At 45.5% G+C, this 16,316-nt stretch overlaps 1 long non-coding RNA gene across 1 annotated transcript in view; it reads left to right on the plus strand.

Annotated features, from left to right (window-relative positions):
* Positions 1-16,316, plus strand: part of LOC143368147 (uncharacterized) — a 365,284-nt gene that overhangs the window by 126,220 nt on the left and 222,748 nt on the right. The gene's annotated exons all lie outside the window — the stretch shown is intronic.

The raw sequence follows: 16,316 nt of genomic DNA on the forward strand, positions 1-16,316 counted from the left end.
GCCGCGCCGAAGAAATCGGTAACGAATTCGCAAAGAGAAATGGAAGCATAATGGGCCGGAATCACTGGCAATAATTCAAGCTCGGTGTCCCAGCCCCGAGCTCGCAAAATTCTAAACCGCCCCGGTGGTCGGCGTATCGTTTACACGTAGCAGGTGCGCCAAATGGAAATCTATCGGCGTTCTACTTGTTCTACCTGGCCGTTCAGGGTGCATCGAGTTACCCCATTGGCGGTGCGGGTCCGTTGCAGCAGAAACGTACTCACTCCCCTGGCCAAGAACACCTCGCGGTTTCAGATAATGCAGCCGAGCGGAGAGGCTGCGTGCCCTAAGCTCGTTAGAGTTACACGGCCGGCGCTAAAGGCACCGGTAGAGGAGGATGCGGACTTGTCAACACTCAACGGACCGAATTCGCTAACGTGCTGAACCTAGTCGGACGCCTCGAGCACAAGCCGCAATCTAATCATGGCTCGCCGCATTCCCATCCCCCGATTTTGCTGGACCTCCAGGATACCTTGTACCGGTTATTCGTTTTGCGATTTTATCGCTGACGGTCGCCGCCGTTGATAACGGGGCTCGAATTGGCCGGCGGATCGATCCTCGCGATCCTAATTCTGACGATGAGAATGCCCGCTCTGATTGCCTTCTTCGGTGTGTACCGTGATCGAATGATTGGAGGAGGTTTCTGGGTGTTTGTGATTTTTGGATGATCGAGCGAGCTTGATGGAACTTAGCTAACCGTGGCGATAGGACGTTGGTAGCAGAGAGTGTGGGAGATTCTAATGGGGATTGTGTGATATGCATGGTTTGAGTTCCTTGAGAGATTCTCAGCATAGTGTAGTTTGTCTTGGGGTGCGAGAAGGTACGTATTCATATTGTATTCGCACTGCCACTCTTTCTATGCTCATCTCGCGCGAGCGATTCGACATCTTCGAAAACGGATAGATAGCGGAATTCGTATTTCATATGCGCTGCGGTTCAATGTTAGCATCTTCAAATGCCATTTAGAGAAATATGAAGACCGATTAAGAAGAGAAAGTTGCGACACCCCAGCGCGTAGCATGAATTTCAATTGGGAGAAATGAAAAGTAAGCAAGCCTTTTCCTCGCAGCGAGCCAGCGCGCGTTGCTTCTCGGGCTAAGCCGGGAGAATTGATGCACCCTGGGCGTGCACGCCGCCACCGAGTCATCTGCAGATGATCATCTGGTCGGGTCGCGGTAGTATCTAGGCGGCGATCAGCCACCACTATAGCTAGTAGATGAAGGCGGAGTCTACCCCCGTAGTAACATAGCATTAGGTAAGCTTTTCGTTTTATTGATTTTTCGAAAAAGCGCGTGCGCGGCCGGAGCTGCCCTCCACACTATCGCCTACGAGCAGTACACGTCGTGGTCGTGAAAAGCGCTCTCCAACCCCCTCTTTCGAACTCGAAGAGTCCTATCCGGTTGCGCAGTGCTCCCTTCTCCCTTCCTCGCTATCGCGTCACCGCTCGTTCCCGCCGCGCGTCTACGATTTTTGAAATTCTCCCGAGGGAAGCTCGTTGAAAATTTTCAATCAGCCCTTCCCCACCTCCGTCCCTCTTTCAAACACGCAACAGTTTACGGGGCTGCGATCGAGCGACTTTTCCTCAGCGATCTCCTCGCCGCGATAGAGACGCCCCAGACGCATCGTGCGCATCGGCTGAATGTCTACTGATTGGGGGATTTTGATTTAAATGCAATTCCCTGGCAAGAATACTGCGGGATGAATTGCCGGGCCGTATTCGTATTGCATAGCAGAGTGGTTATGTAAACGAACATGTTACCCAGGTGAATGTAACTCTCAGTGGCTTCGGCACGCCTGTTTCGGCATCAAGAAACAGCGAAGGATGTAGGGGAGACCGGGGCAGATTGTAACAAAAAAAGTTTTCACAGTTTTTTCTCAAAAGTGTTTTCCTCAATCAGGAAATAATTTGCGTGGTTTACTGCTTACATATGTGGTGAACCGATTGCGCGAAAGTACGTGACAAAATCTTGGACACTTAGACATCTAGCTTCATCTTAAACAAATCTGAACCTTTGTTACAATGTGCCCCAGTCCGGGGTAAATTGTAACACATCTGTCTTACTTATTTAAATAAAAATATAAACACAAATAAACATTTCTAAAAAAACATAAATGAAAACGCAGATCATTATTAAACATTTGATATACACGAGTTAAACAATCATTGCTCATTCATCTGATTCTATCAAAATCTTCTTCTTCTTCGCTTTCTTTACTTTTATTTACACTTTTTGTTTCTACTTTTTGGATTCTCGATTGTTCTGTTGTTCGTCTAGCGCATTTTTTCCGGGTTGTCAGCAAATAGCTGGCTTCATCCCCATTTAGAGCGCAGTAAGTAGTAACATGTTACAATTTACCCTGAGCTTGAATTTCTGCGTTTTACCTCAGCAAGCGAGAAATTAAACATGAAACTACTGAAATGCGTACGCATTATAATAAACCAATGTGTACTGATTCGTTTGCGACAAAGAAGCAACAATTCAAACAGTGCTTCTAATGACGGTTAATTGCAATACAAGTGCTAAGACAACATTTGCTTATGTGCCCTAAATACTAAAATTCTGGGCTACAACCACAAAATGAATACATAACGTTCGTTCGTGTCACTAAAACCGACTGTGCTAATATCGTCAAGCAGCTCTCGCATGCTGTGGGTCACCAGATTCGTCGTTCAGAAGATTTTACTTATGTTACAATTTACCCCTTGTTACAACCTACCCCGGCCTCTCCTAGCATATTGCGCGAGATGACTAGTATATTAAAAAACGAGAGTTCAGCTCGCGAGGTGACAAAGCGACGGATCCTCTCCGTTCAACTGCCAAGGAAAGTAAACTCGGGCCACCTGGCTCGTCGCGAGAAGAACCCGGGGGAGTGCGGAAGAAGGTCGATATCGGGGTTGAACTGGCTAGCCGCTGGGAGCAAGTAGATACCGAAATTAGCGAAAGTAGGATACATTACGGGGAAGGAGATGGACGGGTAGGAGCGCGATTGGACGGAGCAGGCGAAGATCCGTCCGCGGGTTGAAGCGGCGAAAATGACGGCTTAGCCGCCGGCAACAAACATTCATTATTACTCGACGCGAACCCTGTCCGTTCTCCTCCACCCTCGTCATCCCGCCCGGTCATTCTCTCCCTCGCCCCGTCTCTGTCCCTCTCGTTTCGTCATTGCTGGTTGCCCGGTCGTCGTGTCGGCGTGCTGCCATTGGTCGACGCGGGGCTGCCGTGTTTTCCGAAATCATCGCTTCTCGCGCGCGTACCCGCACACACGCGCGCGTACGCGCGCACGAACTTGGAGGGCAGGCTAGCGCACGCATAAGCGTGCGTGCGTGTGCCCACCTACGATGAGTATGCATAAGGCGTTGCTACACGGACACGGGGCCGGCACAGACCTGGCCCAACGGCCAACACTGACGCGCTTCCACGCATACACGTCTCCCGGCCGTAGTTAGCCGTCGTCATCAATCATCGAATGCCACCGGCAGCGCTGACATTTTCCGCAAAAAGCACACGCACGCACGCGGCCACCGTACGCACATCGTGTTCACTCCGTGTCGCACCGGCCAGCCGGTATAAGCGCGCCGCCCTTGGAGAGGCCTCATCCCGTCAGGATCATCATCCTCTCTCCACCACCATCTTCCGCGGCCGCGACGTCGCGCAGACACCCTTTCCACGCACACACCCAGCGGGCACGCACACACAGACGACGGAGAGAGAGGCGCCTCGGCCGCTCCTTAAACCGGACCCGTTCCCGTCGCTGTTTTCGCGAGAAACACACCCAGGCGAAACGGCGTGGACTGGTTGCCGCGGCGCGTAAAAACGCAGAACTGAATCCGCGGCCTGGCCACGAGCACAGAGGGGTACGCCGTGGCAACGTATGATTGGCAACAATCGGCACTCTGATCGAACGTTTGTTTCAGAACACATATGCATTCGTCTCGCTCTCTTCGCCATCCGCGCCAGCTCGTCCTCTCCCTTTCTATCACCCTCTCTTTTTCTCCTTTCCTTTCTTCCGTCTCTTTCCCTCCGGCCCTCGCGCCCCGCCGCCACTGATCGCCCGTCTCGCTTCTTCGCGCGACTTTTCTGCTCTTCCTGTCCTCCGCCCGCGAGCCACCCTCTTGCTCGCTCGCGCGGCCACCCTTTCCTCCTCTACCGCCGCGTTCTTCGTCCGACAGCCGCGCTGGTCAGCCTCTCGCTACGTTCATCCCCTCGTTCCCTCTCTGTTCCTATTTCCTCTTTCATACCGTCCTCCCTGTCGTCCCCGTGCCTGTCCCTCTTCTTTTTTCCTCCCTCGGCCTCGCTGCGCCACAGCTCCGTCTCGCTCCCTCGCTCGGCCAACCCCTCCTCCTCGGCGGATTCTCTTTCGCCAATGTTTATATATCACGACAGGTTGGTATGCAGGGGCGTACATCACGCGGAGCACCGTGTGCGTGCATACGTGCACGGAGCTCGTGCGAGGGACCACACCGTCGCACAGTGGGCCGGATTTAAAATTTGGCGCCTTTTGGGTCTTTTCTTTAAGATGTCGGAATAAAATTTGCGCTAAAAAATAGGAAAAAAATATTCCTTTCTAATCGTGTATAATTTAATATTTTTTACATTTATTTATTTTTCAATTTTTTAAAGTCATTTGTGATAGAAAAAAATAATTCTGTTTATTTGGTACCTTATTTAATGCCCTTTTCAGTAGTTTAAATGGAATGTTCGGGAAAGTTTTCGTTTCCAAGTTATAAGCAAAAGTCGAATAATAAATGAATGCAGCCAAATATCGTTTTGTTTAAATTAAAGAACATTTTTTGGGCTGAACATCATCTTCTATTAGTAAGTATAATGTAAATGATGTGTTGAAAAATAATTCTGTATTTAATTCTGAATTTTCGATATTTTTTAAAATTCACAAGGAATATCTTTCAAGCTCCAACGAGTCCCAATTTCTAATCAATTGGAATATTTTCAGTACACCCTCCTTTACATGATTATGTAAAAACCACATCCTACTCCGTCCTACTTTAAAAATTATCACTGTTTAAAGCGAGTCGCGCGACGCGCTCGCGTCCGGTATCGGGACTCCGCGAGGAACTCAGAAACTCTTCTAAGGATCTGTTTACATTGCAGGCACGTGAAAACAATACTCGAAAACATTCCAGAATTGCCAAAAATGAAGACGTATTTCATATATTGTTATTAACGTCCGACTCATACATATCGGCCTTAAGAATAAAATCATTTAAAAAGAAAATTAAACCACTAGATCCTGAAGCTGCAGAGCTGATACTGAAATAAAATAAAGAAACTCACCTATCAGCCTGTTACTTACAGCACGAAATGGAAAGATTAGTCGAATTACTTTTTATATTTAATAGTACCTATTAAGAGTAAGAATACAAATTTAGGCGAAGGCTTATCTGCACCATAGCATAAACAATTTCATGAGCCTAAAATCTAAACAAATCCTTAGAAGAGTTTCTGAGTGTCTCGCGGAGTCCCGATATCGGGTGCGAACGCGACGCACGACGCGCTTTAAACAGTAATAATTTGTAAAGGAGGACGATGTAGGATGTGGATTTTACATAATCATGTAGAGGAGAGTGCACTGAAAATATTCCAATTCGTTAGAAGTTGGGACTCGTTGGGACTTGAAACATATTCTTTGTCAATTTTAAAAAATATCGGAAATTTCCTCACTACATTCTTTAATTTAAACAAAACGATATTTGGCTGCATTCATTTCTTATTCGACTTTTGCTTATAACTTGGAAACGAAAAGTTTCCCGAACATTCCATTTAAACTACTGAAAAGGGCATTAAATAAGGTACCAAATAAACAGAATTATTTTTTTTCTATCACAAATAAGTTTAAAAAATTGAAAAATAAATAAGTATAAAAAATATTAAATTATACATCATTAGAAAGGAATAATTTTTTCCTATTTTTTGGCGCAAATTTTATTCCGATATCTTAAAAAAAAGACCCAAAAGTCGTCAAATTTTAAATCCGGCCCACTGTGCGTCGCGACACGTGTGCGTCCTCCTCTGGCGTCCCTCTTGGGAGCGCATACAGGGTAACATCCCGTGTACGTGGCGCTGCGAACCTGTGCGACTCGTCCCGTTACGCGTGTATATCGAGGGAAACGCGAAAAAATGGGCGGATGTATCGGCGCGGCGGTGTCGGTGTGCGGGGCGGCCACATGTGCACCCTGGCGATGTATCGGCCCCTGCGCACGCGTGTGCACGCGCACTGGGTCAGTGGAGGATCTTCCCACCTTTCTTCATAGTTTCTTTTCGTATCGGTCAGCGTTGAAATATGGCCCGATCGATTTTTAGTGGAAGCCTCCGAACGACCACCCTTCACGCTGTTGCGTTGGTCATTGATGGGCCACGGTTGCGCCCCCGCGGACGCTGCTGGGGATGGGTCGCGGAGAAAGTCCCTTCAGCCTGTGGCAGTTTTTTCTTTATCCATCAGATGACGGACAGCTGGTTTCTTCGGAGGGTGTCCCGCTTTGGAGGGACGCGGAGGTTCTGTGCTTGGGTAGCTTTTAGTTAAGGGGTTGTACCTAGTCAGGCGGCCGAAAAGAGGCGAATGTTTGTGAATTTTTTTTGAAAAAGCGGAAGCATATATTCTTACAGAACATTTTGCACATAAAAGAGCAACATTTAAAGAACATTTGGTAATTTTTTCGTAGAAAAATATTTATGTTTATAATAAAATAACAACCGACATCCAAGAAGCATTTTTAAAAATTTGGTTTTGCGGTGAGCACTGCCATTCGGAACCAGATTATCTAAAATCAAAAAACAAAAAAGATTTCGTTAGTATATTAATGTATCTTCCGATTGACGGAGAGAATTTTCCGAAATATTAATTTAAAACAAAATAGCGGCTATTTAATGTTGAAATCATGATTTTTTCGTGCAAACATCACGCGAAAAAAATCAGGATTTCAAACTGAAATAGCCGCCATTTTATTTTAAATTAACATACTTTATAAGAAGATTTTGTTGGTTTTTGATTTCAGACAGGACATACAGCTGTTTTCAGGCCCACCGTTTTGCCGTCTAAAATCGAGAGACTTTCGGATATGTATGCATAACTTCCTATAAACAATAGTTTTTTAACTGAAACTTTTTTTTTTAAGTAGTTCATAATACTATGTAAAGATAGTAAAAAAACAGGAAATCTTCATGAAGCCGTTGACTTGTAAAAAAATCCACAAAATGTACACATTTTCCGAGGGTTCAAACAGGTATACCCCCTTAAGCGAGCCTTAGCCTTCCTCTATTTCACTTCTGTTTCTCGAGGGATTAGCACTCTGATGTTCCGTAGGGAGAATGGAAAAGGTTTTGTAGAAAGATAGGTTACTTCTCTATCTATTCTTGTCTGATAAAACACGTAGTTCTTCTACTTACATACATAGTTCTTGTTGATTAGTTTCCCGAATGTACCTATGGTAAATGATTGTAATTTTCTCACTTCTAACATAATTTTCATTTAGAAGACAGTATCTACGTTACAGGTCATTATACACTTATTCGAGAAATTGCTTCCATTGTTACAAATATGGGACTTCTGTTTCAAAACACTTTCTTCAGCTCTCATTGTTTCCATCGCGACGAATCCCGCTAATCCTATAAACGTCGCGTTTGCCCGTCCATTTCATTGCTGCGAGTCTGTCTCTATAACCAGCTGCTATTTCTCTTTTGAATAATTTGGAGCCGCAAACTATTTGCGACTGATTCAATGAGAATCGCGTTCCACACTCATAATACCTCCGTAAATAAACGGCGAACATATTATTCGCTCCCTCCAATTAAGGAGTTAAAGCACAGCGTAGGTACCGACTGCTTTTAATGTCTAAACGAATGCTTATCATACCACACGCATCAACCGAAAACTATTAACTTGCTCGGAAAGAATCCCACCTTAAGTGGGTCTCTAATTAAAACCGCACTTAATCAATTTCACCACCTCCCTCCACCTACACCACAGAATTCAATGCACCCTGAATTTTACTTTCAATACTGCATTTTTTCAACCCCCGGAAAAAATTCCATTCTTCGTATTTTTTCCCCCGAATTTCACGCTTCCGCCAATTTGTTCTTCGGGGTGCATGAATCCAATCGCCCGATGGTGGCGACCCTTACGAAATCGCCGTGAATTCGTTGTAGCCACCCCATAGAGCCCGGTAAGCCAGTTCTCTTCCCTGGTGGAAAGCGGTCGGTAAGGACGCCTCTCTTAGGGCTGGAATCCGGCCGAATGGATTCGCGGTGAACGGGGAGATTTATCGCGGCGGCCAATTTATTAGAATTTGAACGTTTAATTGCCAGGTCGTAGCCGGGCGCGGCCAGTTTCTCGACCGAGTCGACGTAACGCCGCAAAAATATCGGGTGTCGGCGGAAACAAGGACGGTCGGGATACATCGGTCGCGGGGGGGGTCTTTTTCCTGAGAGCTGGCCGCCCTATTAAACGCGCCCTCATCGACGGCAAACCGCACGTCGATTATAAAATCGCCTGGACGCCGTCCCCCTACACCGAATATCCGCGGGCCGGGCGGCGGTTTTTTTTGTTCCATGAGGTTACCGGAAACCGTAGAGTCAGCCGCCGAGAGCCATCATCATCAAATTTCGCTTCGCCCGCAATTTTATGATTATGCGCCGCGGCCAGTGCATTAGCATCGCTCGCGATCGCTGGAACAGCTACCCCCGCCCGCCTGTTTCCATCAGGCCATCGATACGCAGGCGGGCTCTCCCCGGCTCGACGACGTTAAAAAAAAAAATAAGGGCGAACGGTGTGCGAAATAGAGGAAGGAAGCGCATCGACTGCAGGAAATGGGCGCCCTTGCCTTATTGCTTTCGCTCGCGATACGCTCCGCGAGAAAATATTCACGTTTCCCCTATTCTCTCTGCCCGTTGCTTTTTCGCTCGCTGCTCCGTCGATGGATAATGTAAACTTTATCGATTGACGAGACACTCGCGCTGTCGCTTTCGTTATTAAAGTCGAACGTCGTGTCGAGTGTTGCTCGAGGAACGAGGTCAGCTGATGTGGCAAACGAAACAATACAGATCCCCATAAAAATACATAAAAACAGTACAAAATTACGCGAAGTACATGAAATCAAATAAATAAATTTAGGAAATAATAATTAAATTTAGGAAATATTGCTAGCTTGACGAGATATTAATGAAATAAGTATCAGGTAAGGTTGGATTAGCCGTGCGACGAGTAAATGATAGCGGTAGCGACAGTCGATATATATACAGGGTGTCTTTCATGTACTTGGCGTCGAGACGCTACCGCGTCTCTAGATAATTGTAATTGATTAAAACAGTCGGCTGGGGTGTGAGGAATGGGACATTTTATAAGACACAGAGGTGCCAGAGTATTCGTATGGCAAAGCTTCGGATGATAGAGCTTCTATCGTTCTCCTGCTTACCTATATTCCCAGCAATACAATTTCAGCTGATTTCCTCGAAAAATTTCTTCCCTGCGTACGTGGCCATTCAAAATCTCCCAGCCGGACCGAGAATATCCTCAATCGGTTCATTAAGGATCCGTCAGCGAGATTCCACTCTCTTTATGCGACCTTCCGCCGTGAACAGAAGCGACGCGGTACTCTAAGCCTCGGCTACGCAGGATGGCGCGATTCCAATGAGCTCTTCCCTGCGAAATGGGCACTCAGCCATCTAGCTGCATGCCCCATAAAGCCGCACGGAAAATCATCTCTTAGGATGAAACGACGCGTGGGTAAAACGTAAAATGTTAGGACGTAAAATCGTCCCTCCCCCTCTTTTTTTCCATTCTCCCTTTCTCCCTCCCTCCTTCCGCGGGCCGCCACCTCGCGGGCACCCGGCTTTTTAGGTTGAATGGGGGGGTACGAGCCCGCGAATGGTTCTTTTTGGTACCCGTAGGAATACCGCGGGACCTTAATGTTCTCACTTCTCATTCGTCGGGCGCGGGATCCTCCGCGTTTCGCGAAATCCGCGCCGCCGAGGGAACTGCACCATTTTTGTTTTCGCCGGCTTAATTATGAATAGGGATCGTTACGCCTACGTGTTCGTTATTTTGCGAACGCGCCCTAATGCGCTGCAGGGAACCTTGGAACGGAACAACGTTACGGCGTCCAATTTTACGGTCGCTTGGTGGCTGGATAGGGGGTCGTTGCGTTTAACTTTCACCCCGTATTTCAGAGTATGTGCACCCCGTTTCTTATCTGTGTCTCGAAAGTAAGATTGAAACAAGGAGGTTCGAGTGCCTACAGATACCAGCGTGAGAACGAAGCTGCAATAGTAAAATAATTTGTGTGCAGCGTGTCCCATTCGACGGGACGAAGCGCGATGTAATTCTTCTCACCTCTATTCATTTCGAAACTGCGCGTATGTAAAAACAATGCCCCCAAACTTTATTTCAGCCGCCACTGTGTGCCAACGTTACGAGCAATTTACCGAGTCCCTAGGTAACTATTTCAGCGAAGATACATAGAAAACATTTTACCCTCTGCAACATTCCCTTCTACACACCTCGATGTTATTGTACTAGGTACCCATCTCTGGAGCAAATCTTAGACGAATCTTTCGCATCTCGACGGTGGAATTCGCTCGATCGCGGGGCAGGACTGTTTGCTCTGCTTCGCGCGCCGCATCGACTCGTCACTAGGGTAAACCGACCAGTGGATGACCGAATTGTTGAATTTATGGACCTTTGAGATTAATACTTGAATATATTTATGTGTAACAACGAAACAACTGTTGAAATTGCATTTAAATTTTTTTTTTTTTGAAATTTCTATAAAGATAATTACTTATTCTTATAGTAATTTTTAAAAAATCAATTATAAAATACAAATCGTGTAGAAGCCCAGTAAACGACCGCATACACCCATTAAATGACCGGGTATGAGCTAGTGAATGACCGGTCAGCTGAAATAGTAAATTAAGAATCAAATATAATGCAATAATTATAGAAATATTTTTAAATTAACATGATAGGTAATTATTAACTGCAACAATTTTTTTCTAAAACTTAGCTAAAGTTTTTATTTTTTCGACAGGTTTGAAATACAGTTAGTAAAAAAAGTATTTGGACGCTTTTTAAAATAGCATAACTTTTTTAGAATTGGGCCAAATGACATGAGTTTTTTTTTAGAAGCTATAAGGATTAGTTTGCTAAGTAACGTGTTTCGTAGTTTTGAAAAAAATTGGAATTAGTCGGAATAGCAAAAAAATAGTAAAGGTGGTTTTTTAAACTTTTTTGCGAGCCTGTAATGAAAATTCAAAAAACCCGTTTGTGGATTTCGGTAATTTCGCGATTTTCGATCTTATTCTGCGATCTTTAAGCGTTTATAGCTCAGAGTGACGTTAACCGATTTTGATGAAAATTTAGGCATGTATACCGACAACTTACTTCAACCTACAAACGGGTTTTTTGAATTTTCATTACAGGCTTACAAAAAAAGATTAAAAAACGAACTTTATTATTTTTTTTTTGCAATTGCGACCAACTGTATTTTTTTCAAAACGACGAAACACGTCACTTAGCAAACTAATCCTTCTAGCTTCTCAAAAAAAAACTCATGTCGTTTGAGCCAATTCTAAAAAAATTATGCGATTTTAAAAAGTGTCCAAATACACTTTTTACTAACTGTAAATTATAATTTATAAATGTATAACCTTAAAAACGTGCTTAGCAAGCCAAGCAGGCTTAACAGTCATTTACTGGTCGTAATGAATTTCCAACCTGCCAATATTTGACCAGTCGGTCATTTACTGGCAGAACGCTTCTGTTTTCAATACCAAAGAATGACCGACAGAAAGTTCAAAACAATGAATATTTATAATTATTTTTACTATACATAAAATTAATTTTAATAATCAACGAGACTTTCTTCTCATTGTCATTTAGTTTATAAATAAAAGCAATAAATATTACTAGCCCAATACATGATTTTCAAGATTACGTATTTACTGCCTTCTTACTAAAAATTTAGCGATTCTTGAGTGAGTGGCTACGGGACACATTTTTTAAATACTTTTAATAAGAATCGTACATATTAATGTTTGCTTAATACGCGTAACTAAAAATATAGGATATTAAGAGCGCAACTGTACTCCATTTATAAACATACAATAATTTTTAATTTTATAATCTACATTTCTTTGCAGAACGGTCATTCACTGGTATGCGGTCAATTACTGGGTTGGTTTACCCTAATCGATTCCCTCGATGTAGTCGCGTGACGACACAGAATTGCACTTTTTAGATTGGGTGTCGCGCGTGGCCGCGAACCTCCTACACGCATACGTGCGTGTACACGTACACAGGTGTACTTTTTTTGTCGGTCAGAGCAAACAGAGAGAAAGCCCACCGGTGTCCATCGCGAGGGCGCGCGGGCTTGATCGGGCAGTTTCTGAAATTATTGAAAAATCGCGTGTCTCGGTGACAATGCCGATGGAATGGAGGCGACCAGCCGTCGTTGGCCCTCGATATTTCAAACATCGCGGCGCGGCCATTGGAAGGACACAATCCTCGCGCCTGATTAAACAGCACCGCTAATTCGGCAAACTCATACATCCTGAAGCGAACGCACGGTAAACTGACATCGTGTAAACAGAACACCCGTTGAATCCTACGAAAATATTGATTGGCGGCGGAGGTTCCGGCAGATATCCCTACGACTCCTTTGTACGTGTGACAAATACAGTCCAGGTACCGCCTATTTAGGATCGTTTCCTAGATTAATCGAAAACGCCGGCGCCGCGAGGGCCCCGGCCGCGCAGAATTTGGCCGGCGGATGAAAATTTCCGATCGAACTGCACGGCGCGGCCGGGGAAAAGCCGGCAGCTGCCCGTATCGACGCGTTTTAATCACCCGAAATGTGTACCTGAAATCGGAATTTAAGATTAAATCAATGCACCCCCACGGGCTCGCGTGAAAGGCATTCGTATACACCTGCCTCCCTCTCCCCCGGCGGTCCTCTTGCTTGGCTTCCTTTTGTGGAGCGTGCTTCATCAGCTCGAAATCATTTGGAAGCCACTAACGGCCGATTTCGAGTCAAAGTGTGGTTTTACGCGGGTGGAAATACGAGGTGAAATGGAATTAGCGGTGCTGCTGGAGGGGCGATGATATCTTGGGAAACAGTGGGTGGAAAACGGGGAACAGAGTTTTTTTCTTCGCGCGGGACGGTCTACCTTGAAAATTCGCGATGCACTTTTGTGGGATCGGGAACAAGATACTCGGAAGGTCGACTTTGGCGATATTGGAAAATCGACTGGCCAGAGGATCCGAAGATCGTGGGTGCGAGTCCCATCACCCGAGACTCGCTTTTTCCGCGGCTGCCGAACATATGGGAATTGCGCAACTTTATTTCTTCACTTTTAGGTATGCATCTGCCATTTGTTTTCGATGCTGCACTTCGAAAATTTGGTACCCACTGGTTCGTGTAACAAAAACTATCCATATCTAATTTCCCATGGTTTGGCGTGTTTTTGTTGTAAGTAGTCGAGTTTCGATTTCCGAGCACCACGGAAAAAACACGAATAAAAATCGTGCGGGTTCCCAGGCTTTCGGGAAGCCACGTTCCGCTGTTGCAATGCTAGCGATTGCGATCGTTAGTTAGGCTGGTATAAACGTCATTTGCTCTACAATTATCTGATGTACCGTCCGCTTCGCGGATTACAACATCCGAGAAGTCCGCGGTGTCCCTGTCCATTGACAATGCGGAACTTACATGCTCCATCTTCTGCTCTCTTGCGCGGGAACGTCATCTCCCTGTTCCTGTCGCTCGCGCACGTCCAGACCTCTACCATCTCGCCCTTTTGTTCGTCGGGTGCGCCGTACGTTAATTTCCCCGGGAATTTTAGGAATTTCGGCAGCTAAAGAAGCAGAGAATTAGCTAACTCCCGAAATATAGAAATACCCAGAGGGAATTACTCGATGAAGAGCAGCGAAGAAAGGGGACGCGTAGCCCGTAGCACACGCGACGAAAGAAAGGGCGGTATCTAGTTTCGGACTTAAAAGTGTGAAACCCAACGCAAGCCTTTGTCAGTTCTGTGGTTTGTTGCGCGCGGTTTAAAAGGCTGCGGCTTTGCAATACCATCCAGACTGCGCGGGTGGCATAATTTTTGTTGCGTTCACTGGGATCGCCTGCCACCTCCGCTAAACTTGTTTTCCATGTGCTTAAGTCTATACAAATATTTGCCGCCGTTCGATTACTCGGTGCACGCCCTGTGGACGTGTGCCGTGCCACGATCCACAGTAATTTTCTATGAAAATATTGTCACGCTTTCCTAACGTCCAAAGTTTGATAAAGCCATCGTTCATAGGGATCACTGGGGGTGCTTCGTACGACGTCCTTCAACCGTGAACGTAATTAAAAATTTCGGGGCAGCGCTCTTCCTTGTCCTCTACTACTAACACCGCACTCTACCACGCTGATGTAAGAACAAAATCCGACTAACCCACAGTTCTTGCGAAAATTAGCTAGCAGGTGTAATGTATTCCAACAGGCTGCACTGGTCATATGAAATAGAGAAGATTAAGTTTTTCAACTTGAGTCAGTCCGTTTTTGTTCTCAATGCCTCAATTATCTAGAAGCTACATAGGAAAGTCTTCCAGGTAGACTCGTCAACCGAAATCAACTTTATCGCCCTGCCATCGCATTCTCCCAGTATGTAATACAGCCTCCACCCTCGAAAGAGTCGTGTTCATTCATAAGAATCGAATGCAGCGGGTAAGCCCTCGAAGCTTTGACGTTCCCGCCATGGCCCCAGAGCAAAGTGAAACTTGCTCGTCCCATTTCGAAAGTCCTCACGTACTGGCGGCCCCGTTTTCCTCTCCTTTTCCATCGCCCGCTGCTCGCCAGTTTCTGCATACATGTTTGAGCAAACTGCAAACTGCCGGGACACATTCTGCGGGCAAGCTCCCGTGCGTGTTCACGGCGGGCGTTCTTCAGCTTTGACTTCTGCATGGGAATGTTTTTCATTTCCATGGAACGTGCAAGAACGTAGCGCATGGGGAGCGGAGGCTGGATGAGGTGCAGGGGGACGTGGCGCGCATACGAAAAAGTTGCGGCGTAAATACGAAAAGCTCCGCGTATTAACCACCCACCCACCCCCGCCCAGTGCCCCTGTGCGTTCGCCAAATTAAAAATTGCAATTCCCCCATTCGTTATGCGCCGGCCAAAAGCGCATTTAATGGCGGACGGAGAAAGAATATTCGACCGGAGAAGAGTAATTCAGTCGACGCGCGATCCAGAGCGTCGCGTAGTGGGAAAGAAGTTTCGCGGGCCGACGCGCGCTTTCCATCCCCCCGCGTATCGATACGTCCCGCGTGCTCCGTGACCTACAAGCGGCGAGTTCTCGATGTATCAATGGACGAAACGGAGCGCCTCGCATCGCTCATCCCTCCCACATCGCTCCCACCCCGATCCCCCAGCTTCACCCCTTCCCATGGGGTTGCGTGCGTGAACCAGAGTTGGGCAAAGATAATATCTAGATAATATCTAGATAAAAGGTAGGGGAGACCGGGGCTAGTTGTTACAATTTTCAGTTTTTTATTTTTTTTTGCAATTCCATATTCAATAATATCAATGACTCTCACTTAAGGGACATTCCATTCGAACTCGGACAGGTTTCGGAGTAAATTTTCGTAGATTGCTGAAATTTGAATATGTTGTAGTCCTTAGTGATATTTAAACACACCTCAAAGGATTTTTCAAAATTTTGAGAAATGTCGATTTTACAGCTGTTTGAAGTTTAGTGCTACCTTTTTTTCAATACATTATAGCTATGGAAGTAGTAAACGGATGGAGATGAGCTTTAGGGTGCTTATAGAGAAGACATTGAAGTTTTAAGAAAAAATTATTTCAGTTTAAAAAAAAAAATTTGAACCATTTTTGTGCAGTTATTTTAAACAAATGCAGGTTTTTAACATCGGGCGGGATTTTAAAAATCTGAAAAAAGGAGAATATAGTTCTATCCTTCCCCTTGATGGACAAATTTTCAAAAATATGGACATTTTAAAATTGGCCCTGTAAAAATTGCCGAAAGTTGACGCTGCGTCGCCCAGCACCGCGGTACTCGCAGCGGCCAAGCGACTATACCTGATATTCTTATACAGGATTCTCGAAAGTGGTAAGTATTTGAAAAAATCTGAAGGAGGAAAACTCTTACTGTTTTTTATATCCAATATAATACGGTATCTCAATTGTTGGTGTTCGCAATATTTTCCTTGAAACGAGGGTGACTTTTAGTTTTTTAAATGGAGTGCTATATATTTGATTACCCAAT

This window comes from Andrena cerasifolii, chromosome 4 (genome assembly GCF_050908995.1).
Source record: "Andrena cerasifolii isolate SP2316 chromosome 4, iyAndCera1_principal, whole genome shotgun sequence".
NCBI lineage: Eukaryota > Metazoa > Arthropoda > Insecta > Hymenoptera > Andrenidae > Andrena > Andrena cerasifolii.